This window comes from Schistocerca gregaria, unplaced genomic scaffold (genome assembly GCF_023897955.1).
Source record: "Schistocerca gregaria isolate iqSchGreg1 unplaced genomic scaffold, iqSchGreg1.2 ptg000159l, whole genome shotgun sequence".
Classification (NCBI taxonomy): Eukaryota; Metazoa; Arthropoda; class Insecta; order Orthoptera; family Acrididae; genus Schistocerca; species Schistocerca gregaria.
In genome coordinates, this window is record NW_026061721.1 from 3,361,568 (window position 1) to 3,382,127 (window position 20,560).

The window sequence follows — 20,560 nt, forward strand, 5'->3', positions numbered from 1 at the left end:
CGGCTGCTAGTCCTTCATCATGCAAAAACTTAAGGTCCTAGTTCAAATCCAAGGCGCCAAAGCCGTCAAAAAAGTCAATAATCGATAACTAAAATGTGAATTGTACTACATCTTACTGGCTATTACATCAACTTAGAAGCTACTTCTGTGTTCTACTATGGTGCTTTTAGTGTCTCCGTATACTGCAGCAAGCGACATACCTTTGCAGACAATTAATTTAATGCTTTCAGAGAGAAGAGCGGCCAATGTAACAATCTGGCTTCAAGTCGATTTGATAACAAATGACGAAAACGGACAGATTTCGCAGGTGTTTACTACTTATGATCACTTTTCAAATTACCCGTGCAAAGCGGCTGCTAGTCCTCCTTTCATGCAAAATTTTAAGGTCCTAGCTCATGCCCAAGGCGCCAAAGCCGGCTAAGAAGTCAATAATCGATAACTAAAACTTGAATTATACTTCTTCTTACTGGCTTCTACATCAGCTTAGAAACTTCACGTGTGTTCTACTATGGTGCTTTTAGTGTCTCCGCATACCTCAGCACGCGACATAGCTTTGCAGACTATAAATAAAACCGTTTCAGAGAGAAGAGCGGCCAATGTGACGTTCTGGCTTTAAGTCGATTCGATAACAAATGACGAAAACGGACGGATTTCTCATGTTTTTAGTACATATGAACACTTTTCACAATCTCAATAGCCACGCGGCACGCAGCACGCGACATGGCTTTGCAAGCGATAAATGAAACCGTTTCAGAGAGAAGAGCGGCCAATGTAACGATCTGGCTTTAAGTCGATATGATAACAAATGACGAAAACGGACGGATATCTCAGGTTTTTACTACGTATGAACACTTTTCACATTCTCGCTTGCAACGCAGCTGCTAGTCCTCCATTTATGCAAAATCGTAAGGTCCTTGCTCGTGTCCAAGGTACCAAAGAAGGCTAAAATGACAGTAATCGACAACTGAAACTTGAATTGTACTGCTTCTTACTGGCTATTACATAAACTTAGAAACTTCTTCTGTGCTCTATTTTGGTGCTTTTAGTGTCTCCGTATACCGCAGCACGCGACATAGCTTTGCACACGATAAATGTAACCGTTTCAGAGAGAAGAGCTGCCAATATTCGATCTGGCATTAAGTCGATTCGATTGCAAATGACGAAAACGGGCGAATTTCTCAGGTTTTTGCTAGATGTGAACACTTTCCACATTCTCCTGTGCGATGTGGCTGATAGACCTTCCTTCATGCAAAATCATAAGATTCTAGCGCATGTACAAGGCACCAATGCCGGCTAAAAAGTCATTAATCAATAACTATAACTTGAATTTGACTGCTTCTTACTGGTTATTACGTCAACTTAGAAACTTCTTCTGTGTTCTACTATCGTGGCTTTAGTGTCTCCGCATTCCGCAGCACGCGACATAGCTTTGCACACGATGAATGTAACCGTTTTAGAGAGAAGACCGGCCAATGTGACGATCTGGCTTTAAGTCGATACGATAAAAAATGACGAAAACGGGCGGATTTCTTAGGTTTTTAGTACATATGAACACTTTTCACATTCTCTCGTGTAACGTGGCTCATCAGACCTTGATTAATGCCAAATTTTACGGTAGTCGGTCATTTCACTGGCACCAAAGCCGGCTAATAAATCAATAATCGATAACTAAAACCTGAATTGTACTGTTTCCTAAGGGCTAATTACATCAACCTAGAAGCGTCTTCTGTGTTCTACTGTGTTGTTTTTAGTGTCTCCGCATTCCTTAGCACGCAACATAAGTTTGCAGACGATAAATGTAACCGTTTCAGAGAGAAGAGCGGCCAATGTAACAATCTGGCTTTAAGTCGATTTGATAACAAATGACGAAAACGGACGGATATCTCAGGATTTAACTACATAAGAACACTTTTCACATTCTCCCGTGCAACGCGGCTGCTAGTCCTCCTTTCATGCAAAATCTTAAGGTCCTAGCTCGTGTCCAAGGCACCAAAGCCGGCTAAAAAGTGAATAATCGATAACAAAAACTTGAATTGTACTACGTGTTACTGGCTACTACATCAACTTGGAAGTTTCCTATGTGTTCTAGTATAGTGCTTTTAGTGTCTCCGCATACCGCAGCACGTGACACTGCTTTGGAGACGATAAACGTAACCGTTTCAGAGAGAAGAGCGGCCAATGTAACGATCTGGCTTAAAGTCGATTTGATAAAAAATGAACACAAGATCGCGTGTTTCTCAGGTTTTTACTACATAAGAAGACTTTTCACATTATCCCGTGCAACGCTTCTGCTAGTCCTCCTTTCATGCAAAATCTTAAGGTCCAAGCTCATGTCCAAGGCACCAAAGCCGGCTAAAAAGTCAATAATCGAAAGCTAATACTTGAATTGTACTGCTTCTTACTGGGTATTACATGAACTTAGAAGCTTCTTCTGTGTTCTACTATGGTGTATTTAGTGTCTCCGCATACCGCAGCACGCGACATAGCTTTGCACACGATAAATGTAACCGTTTCAGAAAAAAGAGCGGAATATGTGACGATCTGGCATTAAGTCGATTCGATAGCAAATGACTATAACGGTAGGATTTCTCAGGTTTTTACTAGATATGAACACTTTTCACGTCTCCCGTGCAACGTGGCCGCTAGACCTCCTTTCATACTAAAACTTAAGGTCCTAGCTCATGTACAATGCACTGAAGCCATCTAAAAAGTCTATAACTGACAACTAAAACTTGAATTGTACTGCTTCTTACTTGCTATTACATCAACTTAGAAGCTTCTTCTCTGTTCTACTATGGTGCTTTTAGTGTCTCCGCATACTGCAGCACGCGACATAGCTTTGCACACGATAAATGTAATCGTTTCAGAGAGAAGAGCGGCCAATGTGACGATCTGTAATTAAGTCGATTGGATAGCAAATGACGAAAACGAGCGGATTTCTCAGGTTTTTACTAGATGTGAACACGTTCCACGTTCTCCCGTGCAACGTGGCTGCTAGATCTCCGTTCTTACTAAAACGTAAGGTCCTAGCTCATGTCCAATGCATTAAAGCCATCTAAAAAGTCAATACTCGGTAACTAATACTTGAATTGTACAGCTGCTTACTGGCTATTAGATCAACTTAGAAGCTTCTTCTCTGTTCTACTATGGTGCTTTTAGTGTCTCCGACTACCGCAGCAAGCGACATAGCATGGCACACGATAAATGTAACCGTTTCAGAAAGAAGAGCGGAAAATGTGACGATCTGGCATTAATTCGATTCGATAGCAAATGACGATAACGGGCGGATTTCTCAGGTTTTTACTAGATGTGAACACTTTTCACATTCTCCCGTGCGATATGGCTCATAGACCTCCCTTCATACTAAATCGTAAGGTCCTAGCTCATGTCGAATGCACTAAAGCCTTCTAAAAATTCACTAATAGATAACTAATACTTCAATTGTACAGTTGCTTACTGGCTATTACATCAACTTAGAAGCTTCTTCTGTGTTCTACTATGGTGCTTTTAGTGTCTCCGCATACCGCAGCACGCGACATAAGTTTGCACACGATAAATTGTAACCGTTTCAGAGGGAAAACGGCCAATGTGACTATCTGGCATTACGTCGATTCGAAAGCAGATGACGAAAACGGGCGGATTTCTTAGGTTTTTACTGCACATAAAAACTTCTCACTTTCTCCCGTGCAACGTGGCTGCCAGACCTCCCTTCATGCCAAATCTTAAGGTCCTAGCTCATGTCCAAGGCACCAAAGCCGGCTAAAAATTCAATAATCGATAACTAAAACTTGAATTGTACTGCTTCTTACTGGCTATTACACCAAATTAAAAGCTTCTTCTGTGTTTTACTATGGTGCTTTTAGTGTCTCCGCAAACCGCAGCACGCTACATAGCTATGCAAACAATAAATGTAACCGTTTCAGAGAGGAAACGGCCAATGTGACGATCTGGCATTACGTGGATTCGAAAGCAGATGTGAAAACGGGCGGATTTCCTTGGTTTTTAGTACATATGAACACTTTTCACATTCTCTCGTGTAACGTGGCTGCCAGACCTTGTTTAATGCCAAATCTTAAGGTAGTCGGTTATTTCACTGGCACCAAAGCCGTCTAATAAATCATCTACATCTACATCTACATGACTACTCTGCAATTCACATTTAAGTTCTTTTCAGAGGGTTCATCGAACCACAATCATACTATCTCCTACTGTTCCACTCCCGAACAGCGAGCGGGAAAAACGAACAGCTAAACCTTTCTGTTCGAGCTCTGATTTCTCTTATTTTATTTTGATGATCATTCCTACCTATGTAGGTTGGGCTCAACAAAATATTTTCGCATTCGGAAGAGAAAGTTGGTGACTGAAATTTCGTAAAAAGGTCTCGCCATGACGAAAAACGTCTATGCTGTAATGACTTCCATCCCAACTCGTGTATCATATCTGCCACACTCTCTCCCCTATAACGCGATAATACAAAACGAGCTGCCCGTTTTTGCACCCTTTCGATGTCCTCCGTCAATCCCACCTGGTAAGGATCCCACACCGCGCAGCAATATTCTAACAGAGGACGAACGAGTGTAGTGTAAACTGTCTCTTTAGTGGACTTCTTGCATCTTCTAAGTGTCCTGCCAATGAAACGCAACCTTTGGCTGGCCCTCCCGACAATATTATCTATGTGGTCCTTCCAACTGAAGTTGTTCGTAATTTTAACACCCAGGTACTTAGTTGAATTGACAGCCTTGAGAATTGTACTATTTATCGAGTAATCGAATTCCAACGGATTTCTTTTGGATCTCATGTGGATCATCTCACACTTTCCGTTATTTAGCGTCAGCTGCCACCTGACAAACCATACAGCAATCTTTTCTAAATCGCTTTGCAGCTGATACTGGTCTTCGGATGACCTTACTAGACGTTAAATTACAGCATCATCTGCGAACAGTCTAAGAGAACTGCTCAGATTGTCACCCAGGTCATTTATATAGATCAGGAACAGTAGAGGTCCCAGGACGCTTCCCTGGGGAACACCTGATATCACTTTAGTTTTACTCGATGATTTGCCATCTATTACTACGAACTGCGACCTTCCTGACAGGAAATCACGAATCCAGTCGCACAACTGACACGATACCCCATAGCTCCGCAGCTTGATTAGAAGTCGCTTGTGGGGAACGGTGTCAAAAGCTTTCCGGAAATCTAGAAATACGGAATCAACTTGAGATCCCCTGTCGATAGCGGCCATTACTTCGTGCGAATAAAGAGCTAGCTGCGTTGCACAAGAGCGATGTTTTCTGAAGCCATGCTGATTACGTGTCAATAGATCGTTCCCTTCGAGGTGATTCATAATGTTTGAATACAGTATATGCTCCAAAACCCTACTGCAAACCGACGTCAATGATATAGGTCTGTAGTTAAATGGATTACTCCTACTACCCTTCTTGAACACTGGTGCGACCTGCGCAATTTTCCAATCTGTAGGTATAGATCTATCGGTGAGCGAGCGGTTGTATATGAGTGCTAAGTAGGGAGCTATAGTATCAGCGTAATCTGAAAGGAACCTAATCGGTATACAATCTGGACCTGAAGACTTGCCCGTATCAAGCGATTTGAGTTGCTTCGCAACCCCTAAGGTATCTACTTCTAAGAAACTCATGCTAGCAGATGTTCGTGATTCAAATTCTGGAATATTCCATTCGTCTTCCCTGGTGAAGGAATTTCGGAAAACTGCGTTCAATAACTCCGCTTTAGCAGCACAGTCGTCGATAACAGTACCATCGGCACTGCGCAGCGAAGGTATTGACTGCGTCTTGCCGCTTGTCTACTTTACATACGACCAGAATTTCTTCGGATTTTCTACCAAATTTCGAGACGATGTTTCGTTGTGGAACCTATTAAAGGCATCTCGCATCGAAGTACGTGCCAAATTTCGCGCGTCTGTAAATTTTAGCCCATCTTCGGGATTTCGCGTTCTTCTGAACTTCGCATGTTTTTTCCGTTGCCTCTGCAACAGCGTTCGGACTTTTTTTGTGTACCACGGGGGATCCGTTCCATCTCTTACCAATTTATGAGGTATGAATATCTCAATTGCTGTTGCTACTATGTCTTTGAATTTGAGCCACATCTCGTCTACATTCGCATAGTCAGTTCGGAAGGAATGGAAATTGTCTTTTAGGAAGGCTTCTAGTGGCACTTTATCCGCTTTTTTAAATAAAATTATTTTGCGTTTGTTTCTGATGGATTTGGAAGAAATGGTATTGAGCCTAGCTACAATGACCTTGTGATCACTAATCCCTGTATCAGTCATGATGCTCTCTATCAGCTCTGGATTGTTTGTGGTCAAGAGGTCAAGTGTGTTTTCGCAACCATTTACAATTCGCGTGGGTTCGTGGACTAACTGCTCGAAATAATTTTCGGAGAATGCATTTAGGACAATCTCGGAAGACGTTTTCTGCCTACCACCGGTTTTGAACAAGTATTTTTGCCAACATACCGAGGGTAGGTTGAAATCCCCACCAACTATAACCGTATGAGTTGGGTATTTATTTGTTACGAGACTCAAACTTTCTCTGAACTGTTCCGCAACTGTATCATCGGAGTCTGGGGGTCGGTAGAAGGAGCTAATTATTAACTTAATTCGGCTTTTAAGTATAACCTCCACCCACACCAATTCACACGGAGTATCTACTTCGACATCACTACAAGATAAACCACTACTGACAGACACAAACACTCCACCACCAATTCTGCCTAATCTATCTTTCCTGAACACCGTCTGAGACTTCGTAAAAATTTCTGCAGAACTTATTTCAGGCTTTAGCCAGCTTTCTGTACCTATAACGATATCAGCTTCTGTGCTTTCTATTAGCGCTTGAAGCTCAGGGACTTTTCCAGCGCAACTACAACAATTTACAACTATAATTCCGACTGTTCCTTGATCCAAGCACGTCCTGTAATTGCCAAGCACCCTTTGACATTGCAGCCCATCCCGCACTTTCCCGAGGCCTTCTAACCTAAAAAACCGCCCAGTCCACGCCACACAGCCTCCGCTACCCGTGTAGCCGCCAGCTGAGTGTAGTGAACTCCTGACCTATTCAGCGGAACCCGAAACCCCACCAGCCTATGGCGCAAGTCAATGAATCTGCAGCCAATAAGGTTGCAAAACCGTCTGAGCCTCTGATTCAGACCCTCCATCCGGCTCTGCACCAAAGGTCTGCAGTCGGTTTTCTCAACGATGCTGCAGATGGTCAGCTCTGCCTTCATCTCGTAAGAAAGACCGGCAGCCTTCACCAAATCAGATAGCCGCTGGAATCCAGAGAGAATTTCCTCAGATCCAAAGCGACACACGTCATTAGTGCCGACATGTGCCACCACCTGCAGCTGGCTGCACCCTGTGCTCTTCATGGCATCCGGAAGGACCCTTTCCACATCAGGAATGACTCCTCCCGGAATGCACACGAAGTGCACACTGGATTTCTTCCCCTCCTTAGCCGCCGTATCCCTAAGGGGCCCCATTACGCGCCTAACATTGGAGCTCCCAACTAATCGATAACTAAAACCTGAATTGTACTGTTTCCTACGGGCTAATTACATCAACCTAGAAGCTTCCTCTATGTTCTACTGTGTTGTTTATAGTGTCTCTGCATTCCTTAGCACGCGACATAAAATTGCAGACGATAAATGTAACCGTTTCAGAGAGAAAAGCTGCCAATGTAACGCTCTGGCAATACGTCGATTTGATAGCAAATGACGAAAACGGGCTTATTTCTTAGGTTTTTACTACATATGAACACTTTTCACATTCTCTCGTGTACGTGGCTTTTAGGCCTCTCTTCATGCAAAATCTTAAGGTCGTCGGTAATGTCAAGGCACCAAAGCCGGATAATAAGTCAATAATCGATTACTAAAACTTAAAGTTTACTGCTTCTTACTGGCTGATTACATCAACTTATAAGCTTCTTCTGTGTTTTACTGTGTTGCTATTAGTACCTCCACATAGCGCAGCACACAACATAAGTTTTCAGACGATGAAGGTAACCACTTCACAGAGAAATTCCAAATTCTGTGTCTGTGTCTACTGCCTGCTCATATTGTTTAAAGCTGGTTGCTCTAAATGCCCAGTGGATCTGATTCCCTTGATACCCATTCTAAACAATCTCGGATTGGGAAAGACCAAGCTCTGCTTATACTTATAGTCTGGGAAGTTGACATATCTTAGACAGTAAAATATGATGGTTAAAGATGTCCACTGAGTATTCCCATATACACTGAAGTTAGCTTTGAACAACAAATTATTAATTGGCCACCTACTCTTGACTCAATAGCTACTAAGATCTTTCACTGGTGAAGGAGGTGACAACGTTATTACGTCCATTAGAGGCTTCTGTAGTTTGCTGAGAATGATGTGATATAATTGTGCCTTGTGATTTTCTGTGGAGTTCCAGAGTAAGTTCTACACTGGTGCAGGACATCCATTATTGCTGTTCTCTTTCGAGGCAATCCTGGATTCTAAATCTCAAGCACCAGAGGATTAGAAACAGCAATGCGACCTCTGTCTTCCTGGCTGTCCACTATTTCAAAGTGCTGTGGTTGACAGTCTCTTCTCATTGTGCAGTGCTTGTAGATTATTGTAAATGGATAAACTGCAATATTTAGAACATCTCATTCTAAACTTTCTAAAGAACGAGACTTTTCTGTCACGACCACTTTTTGTGTGAGGTGATAAATACCAGGAATTTGGTTGTATTTTGAGAACCTAATGGTGACATACATTAGTGTCTGTGTAAATTAATGGAACTAGATTTTTCCTGAGGTCGGCAGTTTTCCGAAGGTCGGCGTTTTCCCACGAGGTCGGCGTTTTACCCCGAGGTCGACGTTTTTCCCTCGAGGTCTGCGTTTTTCCCCGAGGTCGGCGTTTTTTCCCTAGGTCTGCGTTTTTGCACTGAGGTCGGATAGGCGATTTTTTCCCCGAGGTCTAGAAATCTATCGGTATATTGAAAATCCAAAGTATTTTGATGTATATCGAACTATACTGATATGTCAAGTCAACTTGAAACATATATCCGACCACTAGATATCGGTATTTATCGAGATAGCGATATATTTCGATATACCTATTTATTTCGAGAATCGTTTTCTTAGGGGTACAGATTTTTTTCAAGACGTCCATTCTTTCCCATTATCGATTCATTTCGATATATCGACATATGTCGAAGCACTCATTATATCGAGATGTCGATTTATTTCGAGATATCTATCTATATTGAGGCATCCATTTATTTCGAGGTATCAATTGATTTCGAAGTATCCGTTTATGTCGAGATATCGATTTAGTTTGATATACCGAAACAAATCGGGTTGTCTGTTTATTTCGAGCTATCGATATATTTCCATGTATAGGTGTACTTCAGATATCGATTCCTTTCGAGATATCGATATATTTCAAGAAACCTCTATATCTCAAGTAATCCATAAATTTCTAGATATTGTATTTTTAGAGATATCTTTATATTACTAGGTACCAATATATTTCAAGATATCGATATATTTCTATACCTCGATTTATCTCGAGAGGTCCGTGAGATTCGAGATATCGATCTATATGGTAGGCTGAAATGCGTCTAGATGTCGATATATTTCGGGATATCGAATAATTTCGATGTAGCTGTCTTTTGGAGGTGTCGATTTATTTCGATGTTTCGATTTTTTTCATGGTGTCGATTTATTTCGAGGTTGCGATTTATTTCGGGTTGGCTATTTATTTCTGGGTGTGGATTTATTTCGAGGTGTCGATATATTTCGAGGTGACGATATATTTCGACGTTACTTGTCGACTGCATCAGCTTAGAACCTATTTCGTACAGAGTGGTGCGACTGCATACCTCAGAAGGCGACATTGATATCCAGACGATGAATGTAAACGTTTCCGAGAGAAAAGCGTCCAATGTGACGAATTGGCACTACGTCATTATGAAAACAAATGACGGAAACGTGAGGTTTCTGCCACTCAAAGTGCTGCCAACTTTCACCCAACCCCCTCCTCACTCTCCCCAGTCGTGGCGATCAGCTGGTGTGATAGAAATGGACACAGGAAAGTAATAACGTTCCATGAAATCCCATTCTAGGGAGGTTCAAGGGTAAATGTTCCAGACGGTTTATTTGCATTAAGACACGCATACTGGACATCTACAATGTCACATCTGCCAGATCGTTTCTATTGTCAGCAGTGCAAAACAAAACAGCGTACTGAAAAAGACATAGTGAGACGCGGTTTTTGGTAGACGAAATAATAGGAATACTCTAGGCACTGATAATGATGATCTAATGAGAATTCTGGTATTGTTTTGAAAGATGCATTTAAATATGCATTGAACGTAGCTCCAAATTATTTTGAGAATTATAATTGCGGTATGATGGATCTACATTGGAGATTTGGTAATGCAAAACATTTCGATCTGAGAATACTTTACGTGATAGAGCGGCATTGACCTTGTGTGTCATTAGGGTAAAGTTAATTTGCCGCCATTAACATAAAATTTATCCGCCATTAACATAAAATCTATTTTTCAGCTTACTTCAATAAGGACTCACTTCAGATGATTGGACAACTAAAGAGAACTCAAACCGTTATTTTAATAGTATTCGTAGGTCCAATGCAGCATTTACCGTGGACAGTCCCTGAGTCAAGACTGTCAGTTTTATGTAGGGAGCACTCCTTTAAGAAAGCACTCCGTGTTCAGGCCACAAGTGGCCAATCAGGACCATCCGACCGCCACGTCATTCTCACTGAGGGTGGAGGAGGAGCTGGCTCTCCCACTCGTTGTGGTAGTTTCCTTTGACTGGAGCCGCTACTATTCGGTCGAGTAGTTCCTCAATTGGCATGGCAAGGCTGAGTGCAACCCGAAAAATGGAAACAGCGCATAGGGGGCCGGATGGTCACCCATCCAAGTGCCGACCACGCCCGAAAGTGCTAAACTTCAGTGATCTGACGGGAACCGGTGTATCCACTGCGGCAAGGCCGTTGCCCCTACCACTTTTACATGATATTTTTGATCGTAGATCAGGTTTGATGGCTAGAAAGAATGGACGTTTACCATGTTATGCACATTTATATTTTCACTACGTCGACACAGCTGGTCCAATTTCGACCAGCGGTGATGGTAGCCATAATGATCGAGCCAAGCATCCTGTGTACATTGGTTGCACCCAAGTGTGTGGGGATCACAGCATTCGTGACATTTAAATTTGTTACTTCTTTGCTACTATATTCGCAATAAATTTTGCAGACAGTATCCGCATATGACGCTGAATGCACCTACAAAATTATATCATTGTACGACACATGTTTCAGGAGATACGTCATAAAAACTCAGGACAAGGCCAGACGCTGCATAGTACGGACGTGGACGCACAGCTGTAAATAAATGCCTGGTCAACACCAAGCTTTTCCGCTAGTCATCTATAAAGATAAAAAATCCCCAATATTGTCCACCAGCATATTTTTGAAAAACCTTTATTTTGTCATCCATTTTTTTTTCCTGTAAAAATCGTAAAAGCCGCATCATTGTGTTTTTAAAAATCGTTTCCTATTGTCATCTCTTTTTATGTATTTTAAACCATTTATCGCTTGTGTAACCTGTGGCTACAAGTCCATTCCCTTTATGGGGTAATCGAAATAATGAACAACGGAAAAAAGTGTGGGTCAATTTCTTCCTCATTTTTCGGAACTTTTGATAATAGTAAATCGTTGGCTCTTTGAGGGCGTGGTAGGTACATACAAGAGATTAGTGTAAGATTAGAATTTGGGTTAGATACAGTGCCAGGAGGTTCTGTTTCTATCTGGCTAGCTTCAAAGTACTTCACCATCTACTAAGTGATGCGTTTCATTGTGAATGGTGTGGTCTGTGCTAGGTCTACCCTTTACTCCACAATGCTGTTCCTTCGATGCTATTAAAACCAGGATGTTATCAAAATATATGCACAGTGGCAGACTGGAGTCTGCAGAAATATTTCCAGTGGTGGGGAGGGGGGAAGGCGCGTCGGGGCTGGAGTGCATGATTCTGAAACTGGCACTCTGTGTACAAATCAGCTGGTCAGTTACGAGGTGCATCAAGCTACAAGACCCTAACTCTATAAGCGCTACAACTGGTCAAAGCTAAGGTTTAGCAGTATTGTGGAGAATTCTTATCTGGAAGAGTATGAGTATACTGTAACGAATAAAAACTCTTTACTCCAGATTCCAAGGATGGTTAGGGGCGACGGGTGAAAGTGCCCTTTTGCCTATCCTCCCCTCCCCACCTCCTCCCCTCCCCCTCCGCTTCCCCCTCGCGGACGCCAATGGCTGGCCCGTTCATTTTGAGAACATCAGAGTTGCAGTAACCTTTCTGAGAAACTGTTCTAGATGTCCTTGCGCGTCAATCTTACCACTCACAACAGCAGTGGGAATGTCGGTTATCGCTCAAACAACTGGTTTTCGGCTCTTATCAGTTTCCCAGCCTCACTTTAACCTAATTGTTAAAGCCCGTCACAATACCAGTTCTTGTAATAACCGATTTTCAGTATTTTATTTACATTATTTCCTCTTGTAAACGTAGAAATCAAACAAAGATAAAAATTTTTACTTTCTCAGTTTCTTGATAAATGGAATCAAAGTGTCAAATACATTTATGATGACCTGCAGCCGTCCAGAACGAAATTAGAATTATATTAATACCGTCAGCTGCTCACGGGTGTCGATATATATCAACGGGGACAGGTGACAATGTGTGCCTGTCTGGGACTCGAACCCGGGATCTCCTGCTTACATGGCAGGCTCTCTGCCCATCTGAGCCACCGAGGGCACAGACGATAGTGTGACTGCAGGTACTATCTCGCGCACGCTTCCCGCGAGACTCACATTCTCACCTTCCATGTCCACGCACTACATTCGTAGTGTACCACACCAACACATTCATTACTCGTGGAACACATTCTTACCAAGTCCCGTAACAGTTCGGGGAATACTTGTGCATCTTCACAGAAGAAGGTCATGACTGGTATTGCCAGAACCATATACTTATATGGATATGGACATGTCTTCCACGAGGAATGAGTGTGTTGGAGTGGGACTCTACGACTGTAGTGTATGGACATTCAAGGTAAGAATGTGAGTCTCGCAGGAGGCGTGCGCGAGATAGTCCCTGCAGTCGAACCATACACTGTGCCCTCGGTGGCCTAGATGCATAGAGCGTCTGTCATTTTAGCAAGAGATCCCAGGTTCGAGTCCCGGTCGTGGCACACATTTTCACTTGTCCACGTTGATATTTATCAACGCCCGTGAGCAACTGACGGTACTAATATAATTCTAATTTCTTTAAATTAAATAGTCCAATAAAACTTTGTCCGCTGTTCGCTGTTTCTCTCAAAATATAGCGAGTACTTCTATACCACAGAAAACTGCCAGTATTATCCTACTGATTTTAGTTTTTAGAACTCTGCTCAAAAATTATATTTAAATCGGTTATCACAGCACTATGCGGGCATTACGTATAATCCAGCGATAAAGAGTGAAAACTGCGGCAGGAGAACTCTCTTTTTCGTTTTAATTTCTCTGTTAACGGCTAAAAGCAGATAACGTAGACACAGGCAGCAGATCAGGCACTTTCTATTTTTATCCCGAACTATGAATGATTTGTAAAATTTTAACTTTTTTCCTTGTATGATGTCGCAAGTCGACCAAATCGACCATTGTGCTTCACTCGTACCGCATATCGTAAAATACTCCCAGGCTTCCAGATGGTGGCATTCTGTGTTACAACTGACGTTCGACAACAGCGAGAAACTGCGTCCATTCTCGAGCACTGCTTGTATAACAGGCACAGTATTGTCTCGGCAATGTTGGACCAATTCACTTGTTGCTCGTTTCTATCAGCAGTGTTATTAAAGTGGCATACATCACTTTTCCCATTTTTTCTGTAATAACGCAGTATCTCAGAGCTATGGAAATCTTACGAATAAAAATTACTCGTCTTTTTTAAAAAAGGTTTATTTGAAAACTAAAAATTTTACTACGACAACTGTGGCTAATTGGTATATCTGTTTTTACGTGGTTATCAGGAAAATATAAAAAGATACTTGTTATAACCGAGAGCAAACAAATACCGAAAGACATCGGTTATTCAGAACTAAAATACCCATGCCGTTTTAACTGATCGGTTTTTCTATCTCTAAACTGCAGTGTCGCCACAGAAAAGTGTGTCGTTCCATCAATGTACATAACAACGTTGAGATATGTATGTGTTTATGCGCAATATCGGCAAATGGAAACACGAAGAGGTAATAAGCACATGAGCGATAGAATTTATTTCACAGTCAGAAAAGTCGAGTGACAGACAAGACTGAATCACTGTAATAGAAATTATATGGAAAGCTGTGTAAAGGAAAATTTCCAGTTCTTTCGTGGATTCCAAAATTGAAGCAAATTCCGGGACATCAAGGTGACATAGTCTTATACGGATAGTATTCCATGACTAACGTAATTGGCCCACATACTGTACTGGTATACTGATAATATTACACTACTAAGGTAATTTACCTGAAATAATTTACAAACATGTTACTATAACATTCGCTACTACTCATTACGCTAATTGACCTTCAGCCATTAAGCGCAAGCGCAGATCTCAGTTATGATACGTGCGCCATCCAAAAATTTATCAAGGTGGTAACTCAACACAACTACAAACGATCATTGTGTACAAAATAAATAGAACACCTCATAAGAAGAACATGACGGGTTTGAATCATTCCCACCGCAAAGGATGAAAAAATCAGGCTTGCACATAAGACCACTTGATAACTAACCAGAAATTCAGATTAGTTGTAGCTTCGGTGACAATCGCCTTTTTTACATTTTCCCCGTAAACTAGATAATTATGAAACGTAACAACTACTCTAAAATATCTGCAGCAACGGACTTGCCGCGGAGGTTGCATCGGTTCACGTGAGATCACCGAAGTTAAGTGCGTTGTCGGGCGTTGAAGGCACTTGGATGGGTGATCATCCAGGCCGCCTCATGATGCCAATCGAGGAGCTACTCGACCCAATAGTAGCGGCTCCGGTCAAAGAAAACCATCATAACGACCGGGAGAACAGTGTGCTGATCCCCGCCCCTCCTGTTCACATCCTCCACGGATGATGACACGGCGGTCGGATGGTGCTGTCCCAGTAGGTCACTCGTGGCCTGAAGACGGAGTACTTATAAAGCAACTACTCTCCAGTGGATGGTCGTACTACTGAGACCTTGATGCCTGGCATCAATAACAGATGGCAGCACAAGAGGTTGGCTTACGCCTACTGCCGAATTTTGCGATCTGTCGTAAGCCTGCGTAAGCACGTGGGGCCTTCCGTCTTAAGTGCAAGCATATCCATTGCGTTTTCTGCCGCGCGACTTGAGTGGAATGTTTCATTATTTCTGAAATATTATAGAAATGTTTTTCGTTGTATATCCTCACCATCGGTACTGAATTTACTGTAAAATTACTTGCTCACTTTTCGGAACTTCCGTTCATAGTAAATCGATACTATTTGAAGCCGTGGTAGACACGAGTCTAGTGTGCTTCACCTTCAGCACCTTCTGTGTCAGTCTCGGTTCCTATGTCCCTGATTTCACAACGAACAGTTCGTTGTCTACTGAGTATACTGTCTGTTGCACGACACTATCCCTCCCACGCTGCTAAATGTAGGTCGTCGGCAAAATATGACTGCAGTGGAACAAGGGCGTCTGCAGAAATTTCCCCAGGAGGTGGTGGTGGCATTGTTAGTGGTGTGTGTGTGTGTGTGTGTGTGTGTGCGTGTGTGTGTGTGTGTGTGTGTGTGTGGAGGCCATTACTATGAAATTCACACAGTCCAGACCGCCAAGGAAAATAAACCTTGAGATTTGGAAAGGTTGTTGATCTTATACCGCTTATACTGCATATTTCGAAATTCCACCTCTAAGGGGGATACACAGGAAATGAAAGGATTTTTGAAACATGTAGCTATTAAGGTAATTTTGAAGCTAGGCAGACGAAAATTTGTATCTGGTTTCTAGGTCAGAAATAAAGAAATATGTGTTCCAGTATTATTGGGAATTTAACCTCTATGAGGTGAAATAGTAGGTGAACATTTTATCTTGAGATAAAAAATTATGGAAGGACTATGGAAGTATTTTTAAGGCTATATCTACGAAAATTGGTATTTGACTTCAAGGTTACAAATAAGAAAATACGTATTTTCGTGTTTTTGGAAGTTCAACCCCTAAGGGGATGAAATAGAGTGAGCTGGTGCGTTTCTGGCGCCAGTTTCCGTCGATCGATGTTTCGCGGTCGCGGACCAGAGGGCACTGCTCGCTAACCGACTGTAGTAGTTCTCTGTGCGGCCCAACATCGGGCTTACCGCGCTTACACTGGACACAGTTGCCAACAAATCGCATGCCATCGCCATATAGGTTGGGCCAAAACATGTGTTCCCGAACTCTGTTCAAGGTCTTGTAGAACCCCAAATGATCCCCTACCGCCGAATCGTGGAAATATCTGAGTGCCATGCTAACTCGTTCCTGTGGAATACAGACCTTCCCTTCACCACGGTTGTCTTCCCCTTTACACAAGACACCCCCCCCCCCCTCCACCCCAGCCCCCGAAGACCTCGCCATCCGCCAACTGCTGCCGAATCGGTCCCCACCCGGGGTCCTCGGCCTGTTTGCCGGCTAAGTCGCAGAAGAAGCCGGGTGTCTCAGAGAGAAGGAAATTGACCCCCAGATCCGGCTCCACGTGGCCCTTGCCTTCCCCAGACTCTGCCGCGAACATACGGATAAGAGCGTCGCCAATTCATTGTCTCTGCCACTAATATGGCGAACCTGGAGATAAGTCTCGTCATCTTAACTTCGGTATGATTTTTAGCGATCTTATTAATCAAAGTTTAAGGGCTGGCACTGGCCAAGTAACTCACGGAGGCTCATTGGTTTCAGTCCAGTTGTATTGCTCACCTGTTCTCCAGATAGGGTTGTGTAGTTTATGTCTCAGAAAATTGTCTGCTCTTGATGTGTGTTGTGTTAGAGATAACTGGCAGCGGTCGACGCTAGCATACTGGGAGCAGAGCACCACGGCGGCAGAGAGATATTTGAGGCCATGTCCTCTCCTTTACATCTTGGGTTATGTTGTCACTTTTGCGTGATTCCATCTTTCCGGTGCTGAACTATAGCATCCAAAGTTCAATTGCATTGCCATGTTGAGTATATTTCTATGTCATTCTCTGCCTCGTGGATCTCTTGTATTGATTTGAATCCTTGGTCTGCTCGCGTCTATCGCCAATTCACACGAAATATTGAAGCAACCTTATTTTAAGGGTATTGTCATATAGTCATGTTCTAGTTGTAATCATTCTAAGAATATTGTTGATTAATCAACTGAGTAAGTAAATTTGAAGGTCCGTTTAGTCAAAATTAAAGGACCCCCTTAATTGTTTTAGTCATTTTTATACAGTTTTGTTTAGGAAAGTTGGCAAGCCGAACGTTAAATATCTGTATTTTTACGCTTAATCTGTTTCTCCCCTGATTGCAAGTAGTGAGAGTTCTGCTATGAATTTTATGGACATTTGTGCTATTTAAGTAAAGCTTTACCTAAGTATATATACCTAGTCATATTCAAATTTCAAGTTTTACGGGTCTCGTTCCACTTAACGAAATTTATTTATTATTTGTCCAACTGATCTGGCCTTGTGATTTTATAATGATTTTGATTGTAATAAAATATGTAGCAACTACAACGGATTACTATTGTGATTTTGGTGTGTCACTACCATACCCCATATCACAGAGGATGAAATGTTTCATGAAATATATGAAAACCTGTTTTTGATACATTGAACGATTAAGAGGGTGGAATATAGGATGTAATGTTTTATGAAAGTATTTCAGTTGCGAAAGAGTTTTTAAAGCGAAATCTATGAATATTGTGTTATTGAAAACTACGTGTTTCACTGTTTTTGGAACTACAACCTCCAAGAAGGTGCAATAGGGGCACAGGTTTCACTGACCCATAGCCTTCCAGCCCAACCTGCAAAGTATACGGACTTGAAATTTGATGAAGGTGTAAATCTTACGCTGAAAGCATCATTTAAGAAGAGATTGTTCGAAATTTCACTCCTATGGGGGTGAAACATGGGTTGAAAGTCTTTTTTTTTTAAATATGTCCCTATGTCCCTATTGAAGCTATAACTACAAAACTACGAAAATTGACATTTGGTGTCTCAGTCAGATACAAAAAAGAAACAGGTTTTTAGCATTTTCCGAAATTCTTCCATTGGGGGATAAAATAATTAGTGAAGGTTTTTTGAAAATAAATCATTATTAAAGAACTACTGAAGCATTTTTATAGCTACATCTATGAAAATAGGTATTTGACATCTCGGTTGGATGTAAAAAAAATGTGTTTCGTTGCTTTTGGAAATTTAACTCACTAATAGAGTGAAATAGGGGATGTAATGTTTTATGAAATATTTCACTATGAAAGCATTTTTAGAATTAAATGGATGAAGATTTGAATTTGGCTCCTCGGCTCTAAATAGAAGAATACGTGTTTAATTGTTTTTGAAAACCCAACCCCTAAAGGGTGTGAGATGTTTCAGAAAATGGTTCATTATGGAAGGATTGCTAAATATATCTGACAATTCGTATTCGGCTAATATGTTACAATTTTTAAAAACTACGTGTTTTTCTGGTTTTGGAACTTCGAGCATAAGGGGATGAAAATTTTAATGAAATATTTATTGCGTTATATTAAAATATTTTAAATCTGCATCTATGAAAACCGGTATTTCACTTCTCAATTAGATATAAAGAAATATGCGTTAGGGAATGAAAGACTGTACGGAGATATCACCACAAGAATACAAACGGCTTGATTAATAAAAACCTTGGACTCCAGCTGTCAGCATTGCTTTTTGATCATTCAGTAAAAGACCATGCTTCAACGGCGCTAAGTTTAGAAAGTTTAGAAAGTGTTGCAGTTTATACAAGACATAAAAAAAACGATTAAAGAAAAAAATTCTTTGCAGACCATGAACGGTCTACGCAAGTAAAGAAGCGGATGATAAGCTAGCTCTTTATGCAAATGAGTTGGTCAGTTTAAGTTCCGAGACATGTCATGCAGCAGGAACGGAATCCTATAGTTGCTACGATTGGCTAAAGGAAAAGTTTTGCAGAATCACTCGAAATCACTTCTGCAAGTGGCTAAGAATCTCGTAATGAATAAAAATTCTGTACTGAGAATTCCAAGGTGGGAGATGCAAGATTCCTCCCCCCCCCCCTTCCCCCTCCTCACAATGCTATCCTTCTTTACCTACAGCAAAAAATAAATAAATTAATTAATAAATAAAACTAGAGAAATTTCTACTGTGAAACTATTTGCATACAAGAGAACGGCCCTTGAAATTTAACTCTTCAAAGTTTTAAGCCCTGCTCATTCCGGATATTGATTAGAAAGTGTTAATCCACATGTGAAACCTGAGTATATAATCCCTGTGACATTTGATCAACGGTGTTCCATAAGGACAGGTTCTCATTCAAAACGTTCGAAAATTCAATTTCTTTGTAGTTGCATTTTTTAAAGGTGTACTTGTCTAGACTCTTGGAACAGAAAGTTTTTTTTTTTTTAATCCGTGCTTTACAAAAGTTTCTACAGTCCATTGTTTGAAGCAGTGTCACGGCTGCCATGAGCCGCGCGGGGTACCCGCCATGTGTCCAACGCCTTGTCACGGTTCGCGCGGCTCCCCCTGTTGGAGGTTCGAGTCCTCCCTCGGGCATGGTTGTGTGTGTGTTGTCCTTAGCATAAGTTACTGTAAGTAGTGTGTAAACATAGGGACTGATGGTTCAAATGGCTCTGAGCACTTTGGGACTTAACATCTGAGGTCATCAGTTTCCTAGAACTTAGAACGACTTAAACCTAACTAAATTAAGGACATCACACACACCCATGCTCGAGGCAGGATTTGAACCTGCGACCGTAGCGGTCGCGTGGCTCCCGACTGAAGCGCCTACAACCGCTCGGCCACATCGGCCGGTCTATCATGTATTCTAGAAGAGTTGCAAGGTCGTCAGTGGCGCCTGTTCTTTCGAGAGCAGTTACTATCTTTATATCTATGTTTAAACGTTACCCAGCCATTGACCTTCGTCTGTGCGAATGCGCACAGGTTGCCGGAACTCTTACGGGAATCGTCACCTTAGTGTGAGCCAGTAATGAGTGGATGGACAAATACCTATTAAGTACATTACGTATGCGGATTGTGGACGGTTGGGGATGTGAGTCTCACGGGAAGCGTGCGAGGGATAAATTCCTGCAGTCGTGCTGTTCATGTGTGCCCTCGATGGCTCAGATGGATTGAGCGTCTGCCTTGTAAGCAGGAGATTCTGGGTTCGAGTCCCAGTAGGGGCACACTTTTCAGCTGTCCCCATCGAAGTATATCAACAACACCTGTCGGGAGCTGAGGGTTTCAATTAATTATCAGTTGTGAAGGTGATTCAACGAACCCTTTGCCAGGCACTTAAATG

The 20,560-nt window shown here is 41.9% G+C and overlaps 1 non-coding gene across 1 annotated transcript; it reads left to right on the plus strand.

The window, feature by feature from the left end:
• Window positions 1–20,369: 20,369 nt before the first annotated feature.
• Window positions 20,370–20,444, plus strand: Trnat-ugu (transfer RNA threonine (anticodon UGU)). Its single transcript has one exon. It is a non-coding gene; the product is annotated as a tRNA-Thr (tRNA).
• Window positions 20,445–20,560: the final 116 nt, after the last annotated feature.